Raw genomic sequence first — 25,806 nt, forward strand, 5'->3', positions numbered from 1 at the left:
TGGTCCACAGAACTCAACATGACCATTATATGACAACAAAGAATTAAGAGTTCTCTGTATCTCCTGTCACTTACTGGCCATTTAGATTTTTGCATTCATGACTGACATTCTTACAAAGGTATAAAGTTTTTTATTTATTTATTTATTTATTTATTGGACTTGTCCCCACCCATCTCCCCACTATGGGTGACTCTGGGCGGCTTACATCAAATTAAAATCATAAATACATGATTAAAAGTTATAAAAGAACCATAAAGTAATCTAGAAAGCAACTGAAGACACACTCACAGCAAAATGATGAGTTATAGTCTCCTAATTTCCTCCATCTATTCCAGAGGTTTTTGAGTTGTGGTTCTGAAAACCCTGAACTGTATGTCTACAGTCCAACAAAGCTGTCCCGTTATTTTATTAAAAAGAATTAATCATTAATACAGAGATGAGTTGACCTTTTTCACTTTAGAAAAATAGGCTAGGTAGCATTCACCTTAAATGTGGTCAAGTTAACTAATTTAGTAAGGTCCCATTGAGGAAAAGACTAACCAGACACCAGTATGAAGCATTACAGAGGAGTAAATTCCTTAGAACAAAATAGGGCTCACTGCTAAGTTGATATGCCTATGACTGTGTTTTTTAAGAGAACTGGAAGGAGTGTCTATTGGACTAGCTGACTTTAAAAACAGTGCCAATAAATATCTTGGGTTGGGTCTTGACTAAAGCTACAATCATATGCACATCTGGCAATCAACCTAACATGAATAAAATTGGGCTTACTTCCCAATAAATATGCTTAGGGTAAGTGACTTGTCCTTAATCTCTACTGAAATATATGGGGGAAGGAAGGAAGGAAGGAAGGAAGGAAGGAAGGAAGGAAGGAAGGAAGGAAGGAAGGAAGGAAGTAAGGAAGGAAGGGAGGGAGGGAGGGAGGGAGGGAGGGAGGGAGGGAGGGAGGGAGGGAAGGAGGGAAGGTAGGTCTATGAATCCAAGAGAAAGAAGGATGTAATATGTGAACATAGTCTGATCCTTCTGGAATGGCATTGATGAATGCATACAGGGAAGTGAAAGTATAATTTTATTATGAATGAAAGGACTAAACCTATGTCAGAAAATATGAACTGGGGTCATCTAAGTTGTTGCGTCATGGAGAAAATCTATGTAGTCACTAAGAGTCGGCACCCACTTGATAGCACTCAATCAATCAATCAATCAATCAATCAATCAATCAAGTTGTTGTGGCTACTTATGAAAATAGGAATCCATAAGTTAGTGATAGTTGCATATAATGCTCCAGTTAATGGTGGTAATGGGAGTACTAGAGAAAATTGGGCAACATTCTGAATGAATGCAGCCCGAGGGAGAAAAAAATATTCTGCCAGGCAGCATAAATTGATGGGTGGGTCTGAGATGAAAGAATACATAAATGGAGACATAAAAAGGAATGGCTATTATGACTGAGTGGTCTTTAATTAGGAAAAGCTCTGTTTTTGCAGATACTCGTTTTAATGAATAAATCAATTCATACAAAACAACAGAAGGAACGAATATAACTCTCAAACCATAACTGATGGGATCCTTTGTGATGAAATACTGAGATAACTAGTGGAGGATATGAGAGTGATACGAGGTTCTGAATGTGTCACAGACTACTATTTAGTGTCAGGAGTAGATCTGGGAGAAAATGGGCATGGAAGAAAAGTGAAAAGAAGTAACAGTGGAAGTAGAACAACTGCAGGAAAAGAAAATATGGGTTCTATATATATAAATAGGTAGGTAGGTAGGTAGGTAGGTAGGTAGGTAGGTAGGTAGATAAAATAACACTCAATCTCCCAAGAGAATGAATGGATAAGAAAGGTAAGAAAAGAATATACGGATGCTGCTCAGAACAAAGTGGAAAGAATCGTGTTATGGAGCGCCACGGAAGTGTGTGAATGGGAATGGGAAGTATGAAAAGAAATGCTTCGTGGAACAAGGAAGTGAAAGCGGCTGCAGATGAGACCACTGCTGCAAAAAAATGAGGGAAGATATTATATACAGGTAGACCTCACTTAATGACTTCCCTGTTTAGTGACATTTAAAGATATAACGGTGTTGAAAAAGTAACTTTATGACTGGTCCTCGCATTAATGAGCGCCACAGCATCCCTGCAGTCACATTATCAACATTCGGGCACTTCACAACTAGTGGGCATTTGTGACCAGTGCAATGTCCCATGGTTATGTGATTGCCATCTGTGCACTTCACAGCTGGCTTCTGACAAGCAGAGTAAGGCAGTAAAATCACAACATGATGTCTCGCTTAATGACCACAGACGATTCGCTTAACAACCATGGCAGAAGTGAGGTTGTAAGTCCGTCATGGTCACATGTCTCACTTAATGACTGTGGCACTTAGAGACCAAGTTGCTGGTCCCACCTGTGGTTGCTGAGCGAGGACTACCTGTAATGTGCACAGGGAGAAAAAGATTGTTGCAACAAACATAGTCCAAGAGATCAAGAAGCAGAGAAAACGCAGAGAGATTTTGAGGAAAATGAAAAATAATGATGGATGTGGTCAAAAGGGCTATACAAGGTGCCTCCAGCAGTGTGAATGCAATTAAATAAGAATAATGACACAATTTGGGATGAAACCGAAGAGAGGGAATGCTGGAAGTATTTTAAAGATTTGAATGGGAACGATAGTGACATTATGAGAGCAGCATTGAAACAAATATTATAAATGTTAATGTCCAGGGGAAAAGTTGAGGAAAAGGAAGTAAAAATGTGAGAATGTTGAAAAATGGTAAGGCTGCACGCGTTGATGGTATAACTGGAGGAATGTTAAAATACGGAAGTGGTTTGCTTCTGGAATAGGCTTTAATATGTATAATATTATAATACATGGGGGAATTCTGGCCATTGAAGTCCACACATCTTAAAGTTGCCAAGTTTAAAAACTACTGATTTTTTAAAAAGTACAGTATACAATAAAGTGAATAGGTTTGAATTATGAAATGTTTTGCACAAATACAGGGTTGAAAATTGGTTCAGAGTGGCATATAATGAAAATAACATATGTGTAAGAATAAATGAGATGCTTAGCAAATGGTTCCATGTTGAGCAGGGAATAAGGGAATGACTATGTGATGTCATCTTGGTGGCTTAATGTATTTATAGATAAATATATACCAAATGTTTGTGGTGACATTACAAATGTATTGCTTTGGGTTGCGAATATATATGTACTTATGTCGACAATGCCATATCTCTGGCCGAGGACCCAAATTATTTGCAGCGAATGTTGGACAGTCCATATGATGCAACCAGGAGCACAGTTCTAAAAATGAATATATCCAAGACCGAGGTTCTTGTGTTTGATATAGAAATGGAGTGAATAACAGACAGTTAGACATATAGGGTAAAAAACTAGAGCAAGCAGATGAATCTGTGTACCTTTGTAGAATGTTTACTGAAGTTGGGGAAACGGAGAAATTTAACATGTGCAAATGCGGATAGAAAGTTGTAATCGGTTGAGACGCAGAAATGTTTGTTGGAGGAGAAACGGTTGTGTGTAAGAGTAGGTTCAGCTCATTATGTCACATAAGAAGAGCTGGGCATGTCAGGAAGAGAATAAAATGCATTGGGAATAAGATCCTGTAAAGCAGTCTTTCTGAACCTGGGCAACTTTGAGATGTATGGCCTGCAACTCCCAGAATTTCCCAGCCAGCATGCATCTGTCTTTACTGACATACATCAGACTGTTTGCAGACAAAATTTGATGCTTTGAGTGTTCCTGGAAAGGTCTAGATCAGTGTTTTTCAACCTCAGCACGTGCTGAGGTTGGGGAATTCTGGGAGTTGAAGTCCACACGTCTTAAAGTTGAATTCTGGGAGTTGAAGTCCACACGTCTTAAAGTTGAATTCTGGGAGTTGAAGTCCACACGTCTTAAAGTTGCCCAGGTTCAGAAACACTGCTGTAAAGAAATGTAGAGCTGATGTTGGAGAAAGTATGAACGAGCTATTAAGGAAGGATTTGGAGAAGAGATGACACAGTCCTGAAATAGTGGGTAACATGAGAAAAAGACTCCAAATAACTGTCTTGACGGTGCTTGTTATAAAATGGGAGAGGAAGAAACTTGGACAGGCTTTCAAGATTCTGTTATTCTATTTTATTACAGTGGAAAGCATTTCTGGAATCCCTCCTGTTTCTTGATCTGGCCTACCTGAAAGGGCTGACGGGTCCTAAAGGAGGATGTGTGTTAACAGCAATAGGGTGAGGAAGGAATGGGTATGGAAAGAATGTGGATTGACCAGTACAGAAGAATTACATGGAGGTGGTTTAATCACAGAGAGAGAATTAATGAGGGTCAGATTTCAAAATAAATATAAAAGACAGAGTGAATGGGTCAGAAGTAAGGGGGAGATTGAACATGTGGATGGATGGAGTGAATCAGGGAGGGCAGAGACATTTAAAGAACAAAAGGAAGCATCTGAAGCAGCATTTAGACATGGTGAAAGCAAGGATCGAAAAGTTTGAAAAGGTACGGAAAGCAATAAATAAAATAGAAATAAACTAGATTTTCTTTTCTTTATTTTGCCTCCTACCTTAATTTCTTTGCTTACTACTTTTGTGTGCTTTGCACAATGTTGCTTACCCTGAAAGGATGTAGGTGGACGGATGAATGCAAACTGTGCGTGCAGCTTTTGTGTAGAACTCCTAAGTGAGAAATGAAAAATTCTTGTTCTCAGCCTGTGATTTCTGCAAACTTTTGGGGTTATGTTCTACTAAAGATGCTGTTTGCACCTAAAAAATCTATAGGAAGGCTTGTATGGCAACGGCGTATATGCTCTAAATCAGTGTTTCTCAATCTTGGCAACTTTAAGACGGGTGGACTTCAATTCCCAGAATTCCCCAGCCAGCATGCTGGCTGGGGAATTCTGGGAGTTGAAGTCCACCAGTCTTAAAGTTGCCAAGATTGAGAAACACTGCTCTAGATTTTCTCTTGATACAGGAAGAACACAGATGTTTTATATGAATCAGTCTTTACTGATACCCCACTCCTGTTTTTCAAAATGCACACATATCCATACACACACACACACACACATCCCACAGACCACTAACAAATTGGAAAATGTTTTTGCATCATATTCAGTTCCTGCTGCAATCTTATTTCCTCTGGTCCTCCCAGATTGCTACGGTATTATTACAAGCCCATATTCAGCTTCTGGGTAGCAGAAACTCATCTGGGGGGCCTGAGGAAACACCCAGCAAGAAGCAAGTTTGAAACTCCCAAGAGCACCAGAACATCCATAATTTTGCACTCATACACAACCAATTCACACCGTACACACTTCTCTACCCAAATGGTCTACCAGGCACTTTGCTAACCAAGTTTTACGAGTGACTGGTTTTTCTTTCTTCCTAACTACAAGTGGACCTTGGGGAGCTGAGGTCCACATCCCTCCTCCAACTGAAATGCGGGCGTGTAAGATGAGAGTAGATTTCAAGTATCTGCTTGATTGTCCTTTCTGTGTGTCAATTACTAGTAACCATGGTGGATTATCCTTTTTGCATTTCAGAGAAAACCAGAAGGCAAAGTCTGCAAAATCTTTCGTTCTGGTTCTTGAAAACTCCAAACCTTACCATGCTGCTTTCTAATTTGGATTTGGACCATATTCAGAGAAGAGAACGCATGCCTGCTTTTTTTTTTAGACCGAAGGCAAGTGGTTTGAAGGTGTTCATGCAAGACACACGGATGTGTTTTCACACAAATACACTTCCTTTAGGCGGTCAACAGACTGAGAACTGAAGCTCCATCAGTGTAACTCTTGCTGACAGCTTGCTTCCCAACCTAAATTTCCACTTCTATCTCTGTAGCTTTGCCCACTGGCTAAACTGTCCAAGTTGGACGCAGGTAACTCCTTTTTAAAACCTGAAAGAATAAGGACCAGCTTTGCCAATTCTGCCTCGCTCCTTTGAACAAAGCCACATGGTATGCTGGATTTCGAGATAAGCCCCACATAAACAATTCAACACATACGGCAAGAAAGCCGTTTGGAAATTCCCTCCTGGATTGCAAGCCAGCTTCGTCCAGCCATTCCCTCAAGAAGCCAGATGCTCCCGATCAGCTCTCATAATGATCTCATCCATTCTTAGCTGTTTCTGGCTGGCATTTCATGAGTCACCCAAAACAAGAGTCTTGTCGCTTGGGTAACTGGAGAATCAGCATCTCAACCCTGCTGTGCAAGCCGGCATCCAGCATCTCCTGAAGACGAACAGACGCAAAAGAGGACGTATTTCCGTGAAGGGTCTCTTGAATGTGAGAGCAGGGAGTCAAGCAGATTGCTTGGAGCCTGGGAAGGAGACCGGCTCAGCAGGATTGGGACCCCGGTTGAGGACTCTGCCCGGTCCGAGCGGGAAAAAAGCAGGAGGAACGTGATTCTTGACAAAGCAAGGGCCTACAGCTAGATCCAACGTCAAGGTGACAGCGCTGAGAGGTAGAGTATGTCTCCATGGGAACTGGTCTTCACCGGGCCTTTCATTAATTGTGGAAAAGGTAGGTGCGAAGAGGTCTCTGCAGGAAGCAGGGTCTCAAAAATTGTGAGGTCACACTCTCCTGGAGGTGCAAACAATAGTCCAAGCAATGCAAACGCCTTTCCCGATCTCTCTCGAGTCAGAGCATGCATCTCCCTGTTTTGCAAAACCCCACAAGGGCGCTGCCAGTTTGATCCCAGCCCCTCAGAATTAGCATTTATCCCCTGACTCCTCATCCACTGATCTAAGTTTAGGAAGCTGCAGGTAACTCTATTCGCCTGCTCTCAATCCAGAGAAAGGTTTCCCTCTCTGGCTCAGATGCATCTGTTCCCCAGGTACTATTGCGCTCCCAAAGAACACCGTGGGAAGCAAAGCGATTGCAATGGAACTTTTCGGTGGGGAAATCAGGGTGAGCCCCAGTCCAGATTTTGAGCCCATTTCAGGTCAGGGCTCTAGAGCTGCTCTTGCTTCAAAATAAAACTAGCCAGCGCATATCTTTTTGAAGTGTGACTAACAGAACGGGCTCATCCCTAAAACACCCAGCCAGGAATGCAAGACCAGAGAAAGAATATGGGGAAAGAGCATTATGTGGGCTTAAAACTGTGGGGGCAGCTTGGAAAGAGATGAAGGGAATCCACCCATGTACAATTTGGGGGTTAGGAGCGGGTTTGGAGGAAAAGAGAAGAATGCCACTGGGTTTGCATTCAGAGATTTCCAAATGTAAAAATCGGTGCTATTTTTCACTCTAAATTTCCTCCCTTTTCCAAAAAAATCTTCAGGCAGGCAGCAACATCAGGAGGAAAACAGAGTCTCTAGATAGATGAGCTGATTTTTTTTTTTTATGCACAGAGAGTATCCTTTTAAAAAAATGCTTAAAGTGCAGAATGAAAACACAAAACTCTAACTTAAAGATTTGGTGGAGCACGTAACTCTTGTGAACTGTGGATTTTGACTAGGAGGCAGAAGGATGCTATTTGATCTTACGTTTGTCTGGACCCAAGAGGTGATGAGAACATCCTTCAAAGATCTTCAGGCTGTAAAAACTCAAGGTCGGCTGTTAGCTACAAGTTTGTCTTTCATTTCCTCCCCTAGCTAAATAGGGTTTTCTGCCCAGTTATTTCTCTCTCTTTCTCTGTTTTCCTAGCTTAAGATTTTGCTCCAGGACCTCTGACACCTGCCAGCAGAAGCTGAACAGGTGAACTATTTCCTGGTATGCAAATCAAGGCACGGGAGGGAGAAAGATTTATCTGCTCATCTCCCATGGGTCAGACAGGTATTAAAAGGAACATCACCTAAAAGAAACCAAACCCATTCTTTGCTTTTTAAGGTCAGGTAAACTTGCGAGTCTAGTTTCTAACCTCCTTCTTCCTGCCAGCAAAATCTCTCTAGCTCTCCTACTCCTTGCAATTTTCCATCACAATTTGTAGAAAAACACGCTTGCTAATTAAAAAGGCCCAAGTTTTCCTAAAGGAAGCAGAAGCGTGCCAATGAAGCTTCAGCCTACGAACCCAGGAGCGGTTTGTAAACACTTTCAACAACTAGATTCCTATTTTCCAGGGAGGAGGTCTCACTGAATTCAACGGGCCTCACTCCTGAAGAGCCAAGGAGGTTGTGCTGGGTGTTGCATGCATGAAAAACTCTCTTTTGCTTTTTTTTTTTTTTTTTTTTTTGGTGGCTGCCAATAAAAACATTTGCAGGGTGGAAATTCTGAAAGCTGCAGAATGAAATTCTGGCAGCAGATCAACTCACCAAATGCCAAGTTTCTAGCTTCTAAAGCAGTGTTTCTCAGCCTTGGGAACTCGAAGATGTGTGGACTTCAACTCCCAGGATTCTGGCTGGCTGGGAATTCTGGGAGTTGAAGTCCACACATCTTCAAATTCCCAAGGTTGAGAAGCACTGCTCTAAAGTTGCAAAGATAAGCTTTCAATGGTAAGAGAGTCAGGACAGTCAGGGATTTGGGAGACAAACCAGCAACATGAACTAAGCATTAGTCTTTGATCCCCTTGTTTCAGTTATATTCTCTGGCTGTGAGGTTTAAATAAGCTCCTAATAATTAGGTGGTGGTGATGATGATGATGATGAGGGGGAGGAGGAGGAAAAGATGATTCAATCAATTAAAATGTATTTACGGTCCAAGACTAAACACAGAAAGGATTACAGGTAGTCCTCACTTAACAACCATTCGTTTAGTGACTGTTCAAAGTTATAATGGCGCTGAAAAAAGTAACTTATTACTGGTCCTCACACTTATTACCATCGCAGCATCTCCATGGTCACATAATCGCAATCCAGGCACTTGGCAACCAGCTCGCACTTACAAAGGTTGCAGGGTCCCAGGGTCATGTAAGTGCCATTTTCAACCTTCCAGCCAGCTTCCAGCAAGCAAAATCAATGGGGAACCACGTGATTCACTTAACGATGGTGTGATTTGCTTAACAACCACGTGACTTACTTAACGACTGCAGTGATTCACTTAATGATTGACACAAAAAATGTAAAACTGGGTGCAGTCACGTGAAGCCTCGCTTAACAACCGTCCCGCTTAACGACAAATTCTTCCAGTCCCTATTGTGGTTGTTAAGCAAGGACTACCTATATTAGCAACCTGTGGCTTGCTGTAACCAACCAGCATTGTTAATGATCAACCACTTCAATGATTTATTTCAATTTTGCCTTTGGCTTTAATTGCAACAATTTTGTTATGTTTATATACTCCACTTTTTTAAAAAAAAAAATTTGCATGCCACTTGAACACTGCTTTCAATAGAAAGCAGGGCTATAAGTTTAATCATAAATAAATCCATAATTAAATTTGGGGGGTAAATGGCCAAATTTTAAGAGTGTCCTCTTTGAGCTGTTGGGGGAGGTTAAGAGTGATGGGAGAGAGTTAGTCTGTGAGATGCTCCCCCCACACTTAAAGCACCCCAAAGGCCAGAAAAGTTCAACCATACCCCTTCAAATAAAGTTGCTAGTCCACATTGTTTGATGACGCCCTGGGGGCCTTTAGAAGGTTAACCTCAGGCCTTGAACCTCCAAGGATCAGCCACAGCTGTCCGGGGGGGGGTTGCAGGGGGAAGTTGCATGAAAAACACACCTACTAACGAACGTGGTTTCAGGAGCAGGGTGGAAGCAGAGAGATGCAAAAATTATAACTACGCTGGAACTGGAGGAATCTGTCCGATTTCCTTGTTTTGCCCAACTTGAGTTCTGAAGCTGCCAAGTTTTTAGCTTTTACTGGGGCCGGATTTCAACTCTGTGTTTTATGTTCTTATGAAAATCAAGGAGGAAGGAAGGAAAGAAAGAAAGAAAGAAAACACCCTTTGATCCTCCTGCAGGCTATTAAAAACAGCCTTTCTAAGCTATTTCTAACCCAAAAGACTTTCACTTCCTAGGCCGTCTACAAAGCGCTACTCTTGAGAAGTTCCTCTCCGAGGCAAAACTCTCATGGGCATATTTATATCCTTCAAGGGTCAAGAAGTATCTAACCATTCTTTGGGGCTTTCAAGTGCTGTTCCAGCTTTTTAATCTACTGTATTGCCTTGATTTTATGACCCCACCATTGCCTGGCCTTTACTTATCAGTGTTCCTCAAACTTGGCCACTTTAAGACGTGTGGACTTCAATGCCCAGAATTCCCCAGCCAGCAGGAATTCTGGGAGTTGAAGTCCACTCGTCTTAAAGTGGCCAAGTTTGAGGAACACTGACTTAAATGTACTGTTGTCACTATTCATGTTTTGCTGTGATTGCCATCCTAAACTGCTCTCCAGTTTCATTACTGTGTGGCACAGAAGGCAGAGAAAACCCCACGAATAATCAATCAATGCAATTGTGTACTCACTTATCAGACAATAACCTCATTCTTGTACACACACACACCCCAACAATGCATTTTGTCCTTCAAGCAGGTGGACCGCACCAAAAGGCTTTGCAGCCAAGGTTGTTTTCTGGGTCCATCTGCAAATTAACCATTCTTGGCCTCCGTTGGCAGCAGCCTCATTTTTCCACTTCCACCCACGGAGATCTTCCACCCCACCTTGCGCAACCACATCGCTTCTTGCAAGAACAAGCAAGGAAGAGAGAGATCAGACATTTTGTGATCGTACATGTGCTAACCAACGATTATGTCAAGATCCCTAAGAAACCATATTTGTCACGGTTGATGACAGATGAAATAACATGCAATCCGAGTTGTGGCCAAAACCGGTTTCACAATGGGGATGACTGAGATAATACACACCCCGACAAGGCTATCTTTTCCTCCTAAGAGGCTTTTTGCTTGTTTATTTGTAAAGGCGGGTTCATTTGGGGAGATAGGTTTGCTCCTTTTTGAAATATGCATCTCCAAAAGAAATGCAAGATGGATCTGAAGCTTCGGAAGCTGTATTGGCACCAGGGCATGCACTAAGCTACGGGGACCTCCTTTAGCTGGCACTTCTTCAATCATGGAATCATAGAATCCTAAAGTTGGAAGCGACTCTAGAAGTCTTCTCGTCCAACCTTCAGCTCAGGGCTGGGATCCTCGGACCATCCCAGACGAAGCGGTGTTCAAATTTTATTTGAAAACCTCCAGGGATAGAGACCCCCTCTGCCCACTGCTTCCTAGCTCTCACGGTTGGGAAATTCCTCCTTATTTTGAGTTGGGATCAATCTCCATAAAGCTTCTACCAACTGGTTCTTCTCCTGCCCTTGAGCACTCTGGAGAATAAATCCACAGCCTCTTCCCTAGGACTGGGGTTGAAGCTGAGGCCTCAGGTCTCCCTTCAGCTTTCTCTTCTTTAAGCAAAACATACCCAATATTTTAACCATTCTTGGTAAGATTTAGTCTCCAAGAGTCATCATCTTTAATCGGACCTCTCTGCATTCTTCCGGTTCTTCAACATCGTTCTTGGATTGTGGCAAGTCTAACTGGACATGGTCTCCTGAAGGGGACCATTATTCCAAATTCCCAGCTTTCCATGCGTGAGACTAGGAAGCAAAGAAGCACCTTTGTCTTTTAGTCTGATTTTCTAAGGATGCTTCCAAGGCGATCTTGCTGTTTGCATCCACCTTCATCTTCATGTTGAAAGAAACCTTCAGCGACTTATCAACCAGAACCATAGAAGTGACAGGAAAAAGGATGTCCCATTGCAGCAACAGGTGAGAAATCAAACCACCAACATAAATAATTCTACTTTGGGAGCCAACTCATTCCTCACGATCCAAAAACACACTGTCTCCCTTTGATTTTTCCCTAAAGCAATTCTGAATGCAGCGTGATTAATAATTTTGGCTCACATTTCTTTGGAGAAACAACAGGGCTTTAGTGAGAAATTCATAAGCCTGGCTTGGCGATCTGCAGCCCACATACTGTATCACTTTCTGGGAAAGCAAATAGTACGTCTGGAGTTTCTGTGCAAAGAAAATAACCCAGATGAACCCCATATTTCCTTTTCAGGCTCCTATAATCTGTTTTCCGTACACGTGGTACACAGAAAAGGCATTCAGTTGGATTCTTCCCGAGCAGGAATGTTTGTAATTGAAGAGTACACAAGTATTTTGTAGCTACAAATATCTCAGAAATAAAAGCTGTAAGTCAAATTTCAAAGTGAAATTTCTCAAACTTTACCTAACAGGGCATGGCACCCAGTAAGGAAACCCTTCTGGATTTTTGATGATCTTTTCATTTCCATTTTCATCCATGGAGTGTTTCTAAGACATAGTGGAGACAGTTTAATCTAACTTTCAGGAGGGGTTAAATCTGTCAAGGTATGTTATTTTTCCAACCTTAAATTTAGTTCCCCCTCTTTTGACTATGGCTTGCAGCCTTTTTTTGCCCACAATTTTGCCTATTGTGCATATTTCTTGCAAACGTATATCTCATGGAAGTTTGTATAACCAGTTTTTATACATATTCTTTTCTCTAGTTTGCAAATTGCAAAATTCAGAGCCAATGGACCATTTCAGAGGACAACTGCTTTTTACCATCAGCACTTCCATCTTGTCTAAACATAAGAACATGTATAAGAACATAAGCCGCACCCTGCTGGATCAGACCCCTGGCCCTTCTAGTCCAGCAGTCTCTTCTCACCATGGCCAACCAACTGCCCAAGGAAGCCCACGAGTCTCCCAGCACATGGACTTCCCACTGCCACCAATGCCATCATGGTCATTGATCCCCATGACTTTCTGGATTTAATTTTAACTAGTCTTCTTCATCTAGTTGATTATCAAACTCAGACAATGTCCAAGAATACCAATTTCAGTCTTCTTCCTTAGAGTTGGATGGTGAGGAGGAACAGAGCTCTGGATGATGTCCTCGAGAAGTATCACGGAGATACCTAATAAGATGGAAACCATGATGGAATCCTCTGGGTCACCAAAAGTCAATGGACTAAGTTTCAAACTGTAGTTTGCCACATCCACCTTTTGGACTTGGCCTGACGGGAAGACCCAGAGCCTCTGCAAAAGAGTGCCCCCAAAGCCCCCTTTTTTAAGCAGTTCAGAAGGACAGCAAGATTGAAGGCATCAGAAACCAAAGAGTGGTCTAAGAAAGCTACATTCTCGCATCTAGTTTCTAACCTCAGGTCCATAAGATGGAAACTGTACCCACAATGCCCAAAGAATGGCTTTGCACACTGAGCCTACAAGTATGTATAAGCTATTTTCATTCAACTTTCACACATGTTGTAAGCTAGGAGGTTGGACAGTTTTAGCTCAGAAGCACAGACAAGTAGATAAGGGCCATTCTATCATTGTCCATACAACCTGCCACTCTCATACTGCAATAAATGCAAATCATTTCGGTGACATTTACCTCTTATTAACAGGGCCATGTTTCCCAAACATCTGAGAGCTACAGAGCCCCGTACTTACAAATAAATAAATCTGAAAGCACATTTTTCACCTAGGTAAGTTCATGAGAAAGGCTTCCACAGCAAATAAAGAACTTAGCTGGCCTATCTGTTGGTCTGAAAAGATGACATTCTGATGTCCTTTGTTCAAACGGCATTAACTTCTGCTTTATAAAAACAGACATTTTGGAAGCTGCAAGGAGAGAAAGAAACTCTAAATGTTGGACTGTCAGAGTGTGTGTTTCATATCACTGAACCAGATTCAGGGAGGGAATATTTCCAAGGAGAAGCTAAGCCATATTATTGTTCATCTCTCATCAGTCTTCCCAATGCACACAGTGATTAAGTAATTAGAACATCAACATTTAGAGGGAAAAATGAGTCAGCAACCTAATTTGAACTCTAGAATACCAATGTTTTAATTTCCTTGGCCATATATATCTTTCCCATTTTAATATGAGGCCTCTTGCACAAAACTGAAATACCAGCAACAAGAAAAACCAACTCCAGTTAAAGAAAGAGGACGAAAATCAGGAAGCAAACTAACAGACAAAAAAGACTCTAAAGTAGGCGTAGAACAGTCTAAGATGGACATCTCCAAATTTGCTAGTTCATCCTCCCACCAAACGCACCCCTCCTGGCTAATGCCTGTTGTGGAGAAGATCTTGGTTTCTAGAGGTCACAATCTAGAAGTGCCAGAACAGAGAAAGTGACTTTGCACAACAGAACGTAGAAAGTATGGGGAATACTGTATTTGTGCCCTAGAGACCCAACTGGGAATACAGCTCTAGGAATAGAGATTCTAGCTAGAGCAGGTAACCCTATAGGAGAGGTGATGGCCTTTCAGAGATCTTAGTCCTAAACCATTTAGGACGTTGGGCAGTTTGTTGGTTAGATGCAGCTGGATTCCAGGGATATCAGAGATCCTTCTGACTCTGAAGTGGTCCATTCTGAACTATGTATGAGATCTTTCAAGCAGTCCAAAATAGATCCAACTTTGGAACAGACCCATTACAAGGGTCAGATCTCAAAACCTCCCCAGAACAACTGGAACAGACTCATTGAGATTGTAAGCTTCCATTTTGCACAGCCCTAGAAGACTTCTCTTCTAGAACATGTTTTTTTCAGTGCGATTTCTTTCTTAACTCCAAAGCAACGTTTTCCCAGTTATAGATCTGCACCTAACATTTGACCTCAGAACCTCATTGCTCCTTACTTTCAGCTGGACAGTGAGCAAGGAGCTGCAGGCAAAGGATCTGAAGGTGTGTTGACGGAGATAGATGGTTGATTAGACTAATAATCACCATAATAAGACAGTAATATGAACAATGATCTATCACATTAAAAGGAATGTTCCCGCCATGAAACTAGATTCATGTTTCTTTCAACGACAATTAGATTCATGTTTGCAACAATACCATTCTGCAACCAACTGGCCCCATTCCTTTTTTAGCACATCTGGGGACAGATTCAGAATTCCTGTCCCAAAGGCTCAGAAACAGGGGTGGCAATGTCCAGATGGAGTGGCCAAAATCCACCATGTGGCAGAGGGAGTGTCCTAATGCAACCGCCTCTCCTTCTGAACATTCGTGCAACATCAGCACGCACCCAAAAGGGAGAGGACTTGCATTGCAATGCCCCACCTGCCATCTTTCTGATCTTGATCACCCCTGAAGATGCCTCTGAGAGGTGGCATGGGGTAGCAGTTAAGGTTGATGGAGCAGGATGGAGGAAACCAAGGTTCAAATCCATCCCCAGCCATGGAAATTCCCAGAGGGACTTGGGATCAATCCATAACTCCCAGTCCACCCTACCTTACTGGGTTGTTGCTGTGCAGGAAAATAAAAGGACCCTGCTTATGTTGCTTTGAGTCCCAAGGGGACAGGTGAAATACAAATCTAGCAAGCACGGTATACGCCAGGAAAGTTGAGATGTTATTACAACTCCACAGGCTATGAATCGCCCACCCGGGGCCCGGGGTTTCGAGAGAAAATCCAGGCACAATTTCAGGTCCAAGAAACACTTTGTACTGCTAAGGAACACACAACTTCAGCATCTCTCTGACGCAACGCATAAGGGGTTGTATTCTGTGGAATTTTTCAAGCCCAACATACAAGTCTCAAGTTCCGTCAGCCTCTCGCCTGCTCGGTCCTTGTCTGCGCCGGGCGACTCCGATTGCCCGAGATAGAAAGCATTTCTTTTCAGCCTTGATGAACGTTGCACAGTTGTGGGTTTCTGTCTACTGAAAATTAAGGCACGTTAGGAGGACGGGAAACCCCTCAGACACCAAGGCTATATTGAAGATGAAGGGCATAAAAGGGTCTTTCAGCAGAACAGAAGCACTTTCAACTTTAAAACGCTGTCCGCAAAGACGCCCCCCCCTCCTGCAGAAAATCTCACCCGCAAATAACTTTCTTTTACCGTACTTCCCCAAAACTCGCATCAAATCCTGGTTTGATGCAACGTGGGCATACCTCAACATGCCCTGTCTACTCCCTAACCAAAGCAGGAGCACGCACAGTGCTAAGCCAAGATGTGGGTGGCTTCTTTAGCATGTTGCATGAACCAGGCTATCATGGTTTGTTGCTTATATGCGGCTTATGGCTTCGGCCCCGGGGGGGGTTGTGAAACAAACAAGGGCTAGTGCAAAGTTCCTGGTTCTCTTCATGGATCTGAAATCAAGGATGGAAAAAAATAATCCAGGTTTGCCCGCTGAGGATACATGGGTACAGACTGCCAACCGTCTGCCAGGCTACTGTAAACTCTCAATTTAACTACCCACCGGTTAGCAGGCAAAACCTCTCTGTACCCTGCAAGCTTTTGCACACCTACAGATCCTGCTTGCCATGTTATACGTGGGTAAAAGGCATGAGGTATTAAAAGTATGTTCGTGCAAAATCCCATTTGTCAGATTTAACCGCTGTTCTGCTTTCAAAGACCTCTCTTCCCCCTGCTAGGCTATGAAATCAGGGATTTACTCAACCTCAAGTATTTTCCCTTGGTATGAGTTTATACTAAGCACAGAACCAGATCTATGTTCTTTCACCACAGTCCTGTCAGGTAGGCTGGGCCGAGAGGGAGGGCCTGGCCCAAATTCCCCCAGGGGACCTGCCGGGCTGCAGGCGGACTAGAACCTGGGCCTCCCCGCCCCTCGTGCAGGACCTTCCCCGCTACCCACCGCGGCTCTCAAAATGCTTTCTTCTTCCTCACTGCAGCAGGCGGAGGCGCTGCGGCTGGCTTTGCGAAACACGCTCAATCCAGGTTAACAACACTCAGTTGCTGTGTTCCGGTCACAGGCTGCACCTTCACAAACAAACAGGACTGTGGGGTAATGAGACGGTGGGATAATGGCTAGTTCCCTTAACATGTTGAATCCCACACTCCATTTTAGCTGAGTTTTAGCATGTTCTGCAAACGGAATGACGAAATCTCGGGGGGGGGGCTTAGCAGCTGCACTTAGACACAGGTACCATTCATGACATAGTGACTGATCCTGGATTTTTCTTCCTGTCTATCCAGTTTAGTGTTCGGCAACTTAAGGTGTGTGGACTTCAACTCCCAGAATTCCCCAGTCAGCATGCACGGACTTCAGCTCCCAGACTTCCCCAGCCAGCATGCACGGCCTTCAGCTCCCAGAATTCCCCAACCAGCATGCACAGACTTCAGCTCCCAGAATTCCCCAACCAGCATGCACAGACTTCAGCTCCCAGACTTCCCCAGCCAGCATGCACGGCCTTCAGCTCCCAGAATTCCCCAACCAGCATGCACAGACTTCAACTCCCAGAATTCCCTAGCTAGCATGCACCATGCACAGACTTCAACTCCCAGAATCCCGCAACCAGCATGCACAGACTTCAACTCCCAGAATTCCCCAACCAGCATGCACAGACTTCAGCTCCCAGACTTCCCCAGCCAGCATGCACGGCCTTCAGCTCCCAGAATTCCCCAACCAGCATGCACAGACTTCAACTCCCAGAATCCCGCAACCAGCATGCACAGACTTCAGCTCCCAGAATTCCCTAGCTAGCATGCACCATGCACAGACTTCAACTCCCAGAATCCCGCAACCAGCATGCACAGACTTCAACTCCCAGAATTCCCCAACCAGCATGCACAGACTTCAGCTCCCAGACTTCCCCAGCCAGCATGCACGGGCTTCAGCTCCCAGAATTCCCCAACCAGCATGCACAGACTTCAGCTCCCAGAATTCCCTAGCTAGCATGCACCATGCACAGACTTCAACTCCCAGAATTCCCCAACCAGCACGCATGGACTTCAACTCCCAGAATTCCCTGGCCAGATGCATGAATCCCACCCTTGACTTCCCAACAGCCATAAAACTGGGGCTGCATTTTCACAGCCCTTCAAATGCAGGCTGATCTATATCTCTACCAGGCCGAAGGGGAAGCCCACTTGCCACAGGCCGTATTCTGATTTTTGTGATACAGCCACAAAAGCACGGTGCCATTTTTCAACAAGCCTCTAAAGAGAGAAAGAGGAAAAAAACATTGCATGGAAAGAAGGCACGTGAGGGAAGATTAAACAAAATCCTCCATACAGTCATATGGTTTCCTACATCTACGTTTTTTTCCCTCGACCACTGGAGATCATTCAGACGTGCAACCCTGACCCAGCCTGCATGCGTGGTGTCTGGGCTCCGAAGCCTAACGAAGCGAGACCAGACTTGGCAGTGGGAAACTGCTTCCACAGTGTTGTCAAAAAAACTACACCAATGCATTCATGGAAGTCACCAGGGGTTAACTCCAGGGAGACTCACTTTTCCTGTCTCTGAACCGCTCACCGGAGACTCACTACCGCAACGAATGTTTTTTTGCGGCAATTAAGGCCCATTCTCTTCATCCGGCCTGCCGGCACCCTCTCTTTGCAAGCTCAGTCTGAAATAAGCCCTTTCTAAAGTTTGCAGCAGGAACCAACTGACTTGACACCTCCAAGAGCACACTTCCATTTTCAACCCCAATCGATCAGTTGCAACAATCATCAATTCTGCGGACACAGAAAAAGACACCCCCTCCAGAGCTATAAAGCTATTGGTGACTCTTGTTTTTAAATGCGTTCATTCCTGGAAAATGGGCATTTCGTTCGGGTCCTCCTTTAACTCCCAAATCATAATACCAAACTGCAATTATAAACTTTTCTCAATTCCTCAAAATGTAGATTGGGATCACCAGTAAGCTCTGAGATAATGCACTGGAAGCAGAGGGGAAAAAATCATCGCTTTGCTAATTCTCCCCACCAGATAGTCATCTGTGTGTCACAGAGCCATTAAGGCTGTGATTTCTCGCACAGCGCCCCTGAGAATAAGCCCTGGGAATTACAGTGGGACCGACTTCTGACTAACTGCGCACAGGATGGTCCTGTTACTATTTGTGAAATTATCTGGAAACCGCATTCTCCCACCCAGGATTTCAATCCGAACGAAGCCCAGATTGGAGTTTTCACTCTTTGCTGGCTCTAATGGCTCTAATGGCTCTAATGCCTAACATTTCATCAAAGACCACATTGGGGGGGAAGCGGGGGGGGGCTAGCCACATGCAATCCCACCAGGTTATCCTCAAGGAATCCCAAGGTTGTGAGCTAGACAGGGAAGTTGAAAACATCCTGGAACATGATGATGCTGAACCAGGGCACAGAAATGCCCGCCAGGTCACCCAAGTCGTAACCTGAAATATGCAGTTAATTATTGCCAGCTTCCACGCGGGTTGAGTTTCCCCTCTTCTGCCAGATCCACGCATCTTTTATTTTGCTGGGCTAAGCCACAGTGCCAAGGTGGGGCTATCGGAAGAGCCAGAGGCCAGATCAGGCCAAGGGCCCACCTGGTCCAGCGCTCTGTGTTACACGGCGGTGGATCCGACGCATTTGGGGAACCCTCCAGTGGGGAGCGGAAGACCACATCCTTTGAATCTCCCCACGTTTCGTTGGAACGGAGGACTCCCCCCCAACATTTTAACACATGGTGAAAGAGGTAGAAACATTTCCCTTTCCACATTTTCTAGGTTGTACATTATTTTAGCATGACCCCTTAACCGCCTTTCCAGTGGCCTTTTCGTACCGTTTTACCCCACCATCATTTGGGTGGCCCGATTTTTTTCCAGTTCTACCATATCCTTTTTCAGATGCTGGCACCACATTTGTACGCAGTCCTGGCCTCGTGGTGGATTGATATATAAATGGTGGATTTATATTTATATATTCCACAGGCATCCTCCGGTGTCCCCTTCTTTCCATCGGGTTTTTAGCAAGTTTAAAGTTTGTTTGATCGGCAGGATACACCGGGTTGATATTTGCATTCAGCGGAGTCCTTTGCTCCAAGTTCCCTTTCCTGATCAGCTTGTAAACAAATCACCACGAACAACCAGCTTCATCCTTCACATTCAGCCAAGGCAGTGTTTCTCCACCTTGGCCACTTTAAGCTGCGTGGACTTCAACTCCCAGAATTCCCCAGCCAGCATGGCTGGCTGGGGAATTCTGGGAGTTGAAGTCCACGCAGCTTAAAGTGGCCAAGGTGGAGAAACACTGAACCAAGGACTCTACAAACTATGGTTTCTTTGAGTATGGTTGAATGAGCAAGACAGGGTGGCCTGGCTACCTATCACATGAAACCTCAACGGAGCAAACCCACCCCGTATTGGGTCTTTGGCACAGCTGAACTTAACACACACTTTGACCTGGATATTTATTTATCCCAGATTCGTGTCGCAGTCGACTGTGAGAAAGCAAGAAATCCTGCGCATACTGGATTCAGAGTTCTGGTTTTCTCCCTCCCCACCACCATCAGGCCAAGCTCACGGCTTGTGAAGGAGCCCCTCCGTTTATCATTACGGTACGGAGAAACCCTAAATATCATCAATGCTAAATCCCTTCCCTTTCTTTCATCCTTCCGGGAACTCCTGAGCATCGCCAACTTGCAGGGGGAAGCAGAAGTTTTTTTTAAAAAAAATCACCCTTCCTCACCCCCCCCCCAAAAATCCAGTCCAATATTTTGCTTGGAATCAAACAGGCTGGTTTCCAAAAAATGCAGCAGCCCCCAAATTGGTCGAGTCTTAATTTTCGCGTGCAAAGTTGCAGTGGGACTTTCTTCCCCGAAATCTCCGTGGCCCAGTTTACACACGTAAAAAAGAACGGGGCAGAGTTTTATGTCTTTAAGTAAGAAAGGCTAGAGTTCAGGGCAGTCCGCGATGGGCTTTCTTGGACCGCGCGGCCTGCAGCAACTGGAATTACTTTGCTTTTTGGAGAGACCGTTGTGTGTATATATGCCTACGGCCGGACTAATTTATTAAGCCTCTCTTTCAAAACAGGAAGAACGCTACCTGAAGTTTCTGCGTGCGTGCAACTTCAACATTAAAACCAATTCTAGACAACATCTGTCTTTCGCAGGGCCCAAAATCTTGCTGGTGAACTTTTTAAGTCTCTGCGCGAGAGATGCTATTGAAAGGTGTAGATTATTTTATTTTTCTTTTAACCTCTCGGCTCTGAGGCTAACCTCTTCGGTTCCCCTAGCAAAAGCCGGGGGCAATTCTTGGGGGGGGGGGGAGAAATGGAGAGAAATCAGGGAGAGTCTTCCCTGGAGTGGCAGTGCTAGTCCAGCCGGGCAGCCCTGAACAAGACCCGCTAGGGTCGAATGGGGAGCCTCCGCCTCGGCCGATCGTGTGAATGCACGTAAGAGCCAGGAAAGCGGAGCAGGAGGGGAAGGGAGAACCGTTTCACGCAACCACCAGGCCAGACCAGCCCCTCGAATGAATCCCACCGCCGCGCAGAGCGCTGGAAGCAGGGAGGAGAGAGATCGCGCGATCCAACTCGGAAAGATCGGGAGAGCGGAAGGCGCGTTTCCCGGGACGAAGCCCGAAAGTCCGGCGGCGCAAACCAAGCCGCGGATCCGAAGAGCCTTACCTCTCTTTCTTGCGGGAAGACCCCCAAGCGCGGAGTTCCTCCTTCGCCTCGCCGGCGGCGCGGTGGCTCCGTCTCCCGGCGCCCAAAACTCGGGACCGGGGATGGGCGGGGGCAGGATCAGTCCCAAAAGCCCCCCTCCCCGGGCATCGGCAAACGGGGGGAGGCGGAGGAGAAGGGAGGCGGCAAGGGCCCCGCCGGAGTGGCCCCGGGACGTGTTTCCTGGAGGGGTCTCCTCCTCCCCGTCCAGAAGGAGAGAAAGAAGGAAACGTTGGCGGCTGCAAAACTCCCTTTCTGGGCTCGCGGCAAGCGAACCTCTCGGCGCCGGGAAAAGGGGGGTCTGCGAACGCCCCAGTTTCCTGCTTCCAAAAAAAGGGGGATTGCAAAGGAGGCGGGGGGCAGAAGTGGGGGAGACAGGAGTCCAGACGCAAAGAAGACGAAGACGAAGAAGAAGAAGAGCGAGCGAAGAAAAAGAAACGGGGAAAAACTTTTCGCCCGCGACGTCCCAGCTCAGCTGCAGAGCGCGGCGCGCAGTCTGGAGAGGGAAGGGGACCCGAGCAGCAGGAAAGGATGACGTCAAAGGCGGCGGCGGCCAATGGGCGCCCAGCACGCTTTGGCACCGCGTCCGGACGCTGCATTCGCTTTAAGCGGCCGGGCGGCGAGCGGAGAACGGGGAGGAGTGGGGACCACGCGGAGGTTGGTAAATTAAGCCCCCTTCCCCAGGTCTTGGCTCGGGGAAAGGGGGGCTCGCTCTGTCCTTCTCTGGATCCAAGTCCGAAGGAAAAGGGATGGATTGATCCGGATTAAAGGCTGGCTCTAACCAAGAGTCAATCCGGAGTGAACTGCCGTGTGAAATAAGGACTCTCTTTCTCTGGATTCAAGAGGATTCTGAAGGAAAAGGGATGGATTGATCTGGATCAAAGGCTGACTCTAACCAAGAGTCAATCCGGAGTGAAAGTGGAGTAAGCTGCGGCTGTGAAATAAGGACTTGTCTGCAGGTCCTCAAAGGTAACCTTGGACGGCTGTTTCTTGCTCTACTTCAGAAGTGGTGCTTTCCCACATCTGTTGGCACAGTGCAAATCTTCAGTTGGGGGGGATTCCCTACTCCTGTTGGCCAGCTGGGGCTGCTGTGGGCACCCCATTCCCTGGTCCCAGCAGTCTCTGATTTTCAGGGCTTTGGGGTCCAGTGGGGCATTCCCAGGTGCCGGAAAGCCATCTCTCTTGCCATCCCTGGCACCGAAAATCATCCACTTCCATGCACGGAAAGTTCATTGGACCATGGGGGCTGCCCCCCAGAGTACAGCTGCTTGCCACCTATCTCCCCCCACCCAGCAGCGTGGGTGCCGCAGAGCCTAAGACCCGGGCTTTTTCATTCCTGTGTCATACGGGTGACGCGGGTCAAGAACACCCCTTGCGACTTCAGCACGGTGCCCTGAAGCTGAGTTGGGTTCAGCAACTGCAACACCAAAACAGCAGGGGACTGAGACCCCGGCCTTTCCTTCACCCCGTCCTCAGGGGCTGCCAGCAGAAGAAACCCAGGAGCTCTGCCCCCATCACACCCCTGGCGAAGCGGCCCACCGCTTTCCCGCAGGGACATTAAGAGAAGAACCATAATGCACGCCCCTGAACCCCCAAGCGCCTGGTTCCCATCCTCCTTCCCTTCCTTTTCAGCTGCTCCTCTCTCGGGAAAAACTGAAGGTTTTGGTGTCCAGACAAACTGGCACCCAAAAGACCCACTTCCTCATCTTCTCCCCCCCCCACACACCCCCTTGGACCACCCTACTGACATATGAATCAAGCTACTGAATTCTAATTACTCATGTTGCTTTTATTTATTTTTTTCAAGCGAGGTGTTATCATTTTCAAGGAAAGAAGCAAAGATATAATATTAATAGAAGCCGAAGTTTAAAAGAATATGAAGAAATGGTGCCAATCGTCATCACCGTTATCCTCATAAACTAAGTTCAAACACTAAAATAGGGGGCATTTAGCGAACAAATCTTGGATAACCGACAAATCTAAAATATCACATGGCCAATTAAAAACTTAAAGTACTACAGTAGAGGACGTTTCATACCACATTCCTAATCAAAGCAGGTCTCTATGAAAGTTTTAAAAATATTTGGTTAACCCAATGAGAATAAGTAAAAAGAGAATGAAAAAACTATAGATAATGAGCATTTTACTAAGAGAACCTATAAATTATAGGTAGATAATGAATCAAATGAAAATATAAACTCTAAAACCCAAATTTCGGATGTGACACAATTCCACGTGTAGAGTTTTAGACTAAAAATGGTTTTCCAATGTATTCTGATTAAATTTAGTAGGACCACTGAGCAGAAGAAACCATTTTTCTAGGAACCTTTAGGAATTTTAGTTTAATGAGGAGAGGGGATCCTCAATATCCTTAACTACAATTCCCAGATCATGGGGGAGAAGAAGTAATAATAATAATAATAATAATAATAATAATAATAATAATAATAGGCATTGACAAAATCACTATCGGTCCATTGCAAAAGGCAGCTTTACTTGGAACAGCTTATATCATGCAACAACACTTTTAACACCATCAAATATCTGCCTATCCCAGGTCCTTGGGAAAGACTGGATAGGTGGATAAAAATGCCAAATCCAGTCTAAACATCTGGCTGAGTGTGCTGCTAATAATAATAATAATAATAATAATAATAATAATAATAATAATAATAATTTATTACACTTGTATGCCACCTGACTCTCAGTGACTCTGGGTGGCTCACAGCAGTTAAAGAAAGATATTACAATAAAACCAATAAAACATAGACGATAAAGATAGTAATACATCGTGTGTTATAATTCCTCTTTTTAAATACATAGCTGTTATTGTTCCTCAAAGAATGCTTTTCGGACTTCTCAATCTAATCTACAACCTTGGATCTCCTGTTGGCCTCCCATCCAAGCACTAACTGAGTCAAACCCTCCTTAGCTTAAATAACTTTATAGGCATTAAGCCTGCAATCATGTACCTAGGGGAAAACTCCACCCCCTTCCCATCTCCCAAGGATGGAGAACAGTTTTCAATGGCCCTATTTTCCTAATGACCCCCAAGGCCTGTGTAAATCAGGGCGGAGTAAATGTTGCTTTAGGGCCACACGCAGCATCGGCCTCATTTGAAAAGCAGTTCACTCAGATGAAAGCCTCTACGTTCTTTTCTGACAACTTCCTCCAAAGAGATCAAGAGAGAAAAGTTATCCAAAAGGGAAGAAATAGGGTGTCAGCCAAATGTAGGGCATTTTTATTTCTTTGACTGAGTCCATTACTGGTCGTGTCATGCAAATGTGACCTTCAAAACAAGAAAACTAAAAGAAAAAATCAATTTCCCCCTCCTTTTAGAACGGTGTTTCTCAATTTCAGAGCCTTTAAGATAGTGGACTTCAATTCCCAGAATTCCCCAGCCAGCATGCTGGCTGGGGAATTCTGGGAGTTGAAGTCCACACATCCGAAAGGCTCGGAGATTGAGAATCCCTGTTTTAGAAGATTTATCTCCTGCGCGTCAAACTTTTCACCTTGTTTTAAACAGGTGAACATGGTGAAGGTTGCCAACTTCTCCATCGGCTTCCGCAGCTGTGCCGCGAACCGGGGGCTAATCTGTGGGAGCGAGTGGGCAGAGCTGGTCACTGCAAAGAGCGAAGCAGCAGCATTGTGGCTCAACGCAAAGATCCCCAGAGGTGTGAAAAGGAGGAACCAAAGAGGCTGTTGGGAGTTTTTTCCCCCAGTCAGTTGGCAACCGCGGCTGTGTTTTTAACAGCCGGTTTTTTCCTCTGCAGGAAGCCTCTTCCTATGCCCCAAGTCCAGTTCCTGTTACCGAGGGTGATTTCCAATCTCGCCGTAGCCGCTGGAACGATCTGATGCTTTGATCCTGAGATTTAGCTTGAAAATATATATTGAACGTTTCAGCTGTGAAATATCATCGCTCTCAGACGCCCGCCTCTATCTGGAGTTCAGTCCGCAGAGGAAGTACAACTTGGTTTCCTTTCCTGCTGCTTCTTTAGAGTTCTTTTTCCGGTATTATTTCAGATCTCTGCGAGCGGAGAAAACACCGCTGGCCTGCGTGCACATGACCGCCTGGCCGCATCCCGCACTCACAACCCGTCGATCTTCCGTCCCTCTCCCACCTCCGCGGTTTCAGGCTCATCTGTTAAGAATTCGTCAAGAGCAATCTGGCCAAACTGATTGTGACCCCCTCCGACCGCATTTGCACAACACTCCACACGGCGGTTTATTTCACGGGATTAATTGAGACCCGGTTGATTCACGTAACACGCAGAGTGGCTTACGGAGCACCATGTCTGGATTCACGTAACCCTAACTGAAAACTAAAGATAGCCCATTACTGTTGAGCGTGGTGCGTGGCCAAGCTCCTGGCCTCACAAGGGACACTAAGACACCTGGTTTTTTTTTTTAACCATGGTTGTGAGAAACCGGTGTTTCTTCCCTTCTTTTTTTTTTTTTCCAAATTAGCTAGTAACGTTACGGATTTATTGGCCTGGTTCAGTGTTAAACCATAATATGCTTTGT

General features: G+C 45.1%; 1 protein-coding gene across 1 annotated transcript in view; it reads right to left on the reverse strand.

Annotated features, from left to right (window-relative positions):
• The window catches only part of LOC103064885 (mitogen-activated protein kinase kinase kinase 3-like), an 86,064-nt gene extending 64,271 nt beyond the window's left edge, over positions 1-21,793 (reverse strand). Inside the window, exon 1 of the mRNA XM_088150225.1 lies at positions 21,247-21,793. The gene's annotated coding sequence lies outside the window, so the exon portion shown is untranslated. The remainder of the gene's footprint in view (positions 1-21,246) is intronic.
• Between the last annotated feature and the right edge of the window lie 4,013 nt (positions 21,794-25,806).

The sequence above is a fragment of the Python bivittatus genome, unplaced genomic scaffold (genome assembly GCF_059951505.1).
Source record: "Python bivittatus isolate LINGU-HERP-01145 unplaced genomic scaffold, Pbiv_v1 ctg000610_np1212, whole genome shotgun sequence".
Classification (NCBI taxonomy): Eukaryota; Metazoa; Chordata; class Lepidosauria; order Squamata; family Pythonidae; genus Python; species Python bivittatus.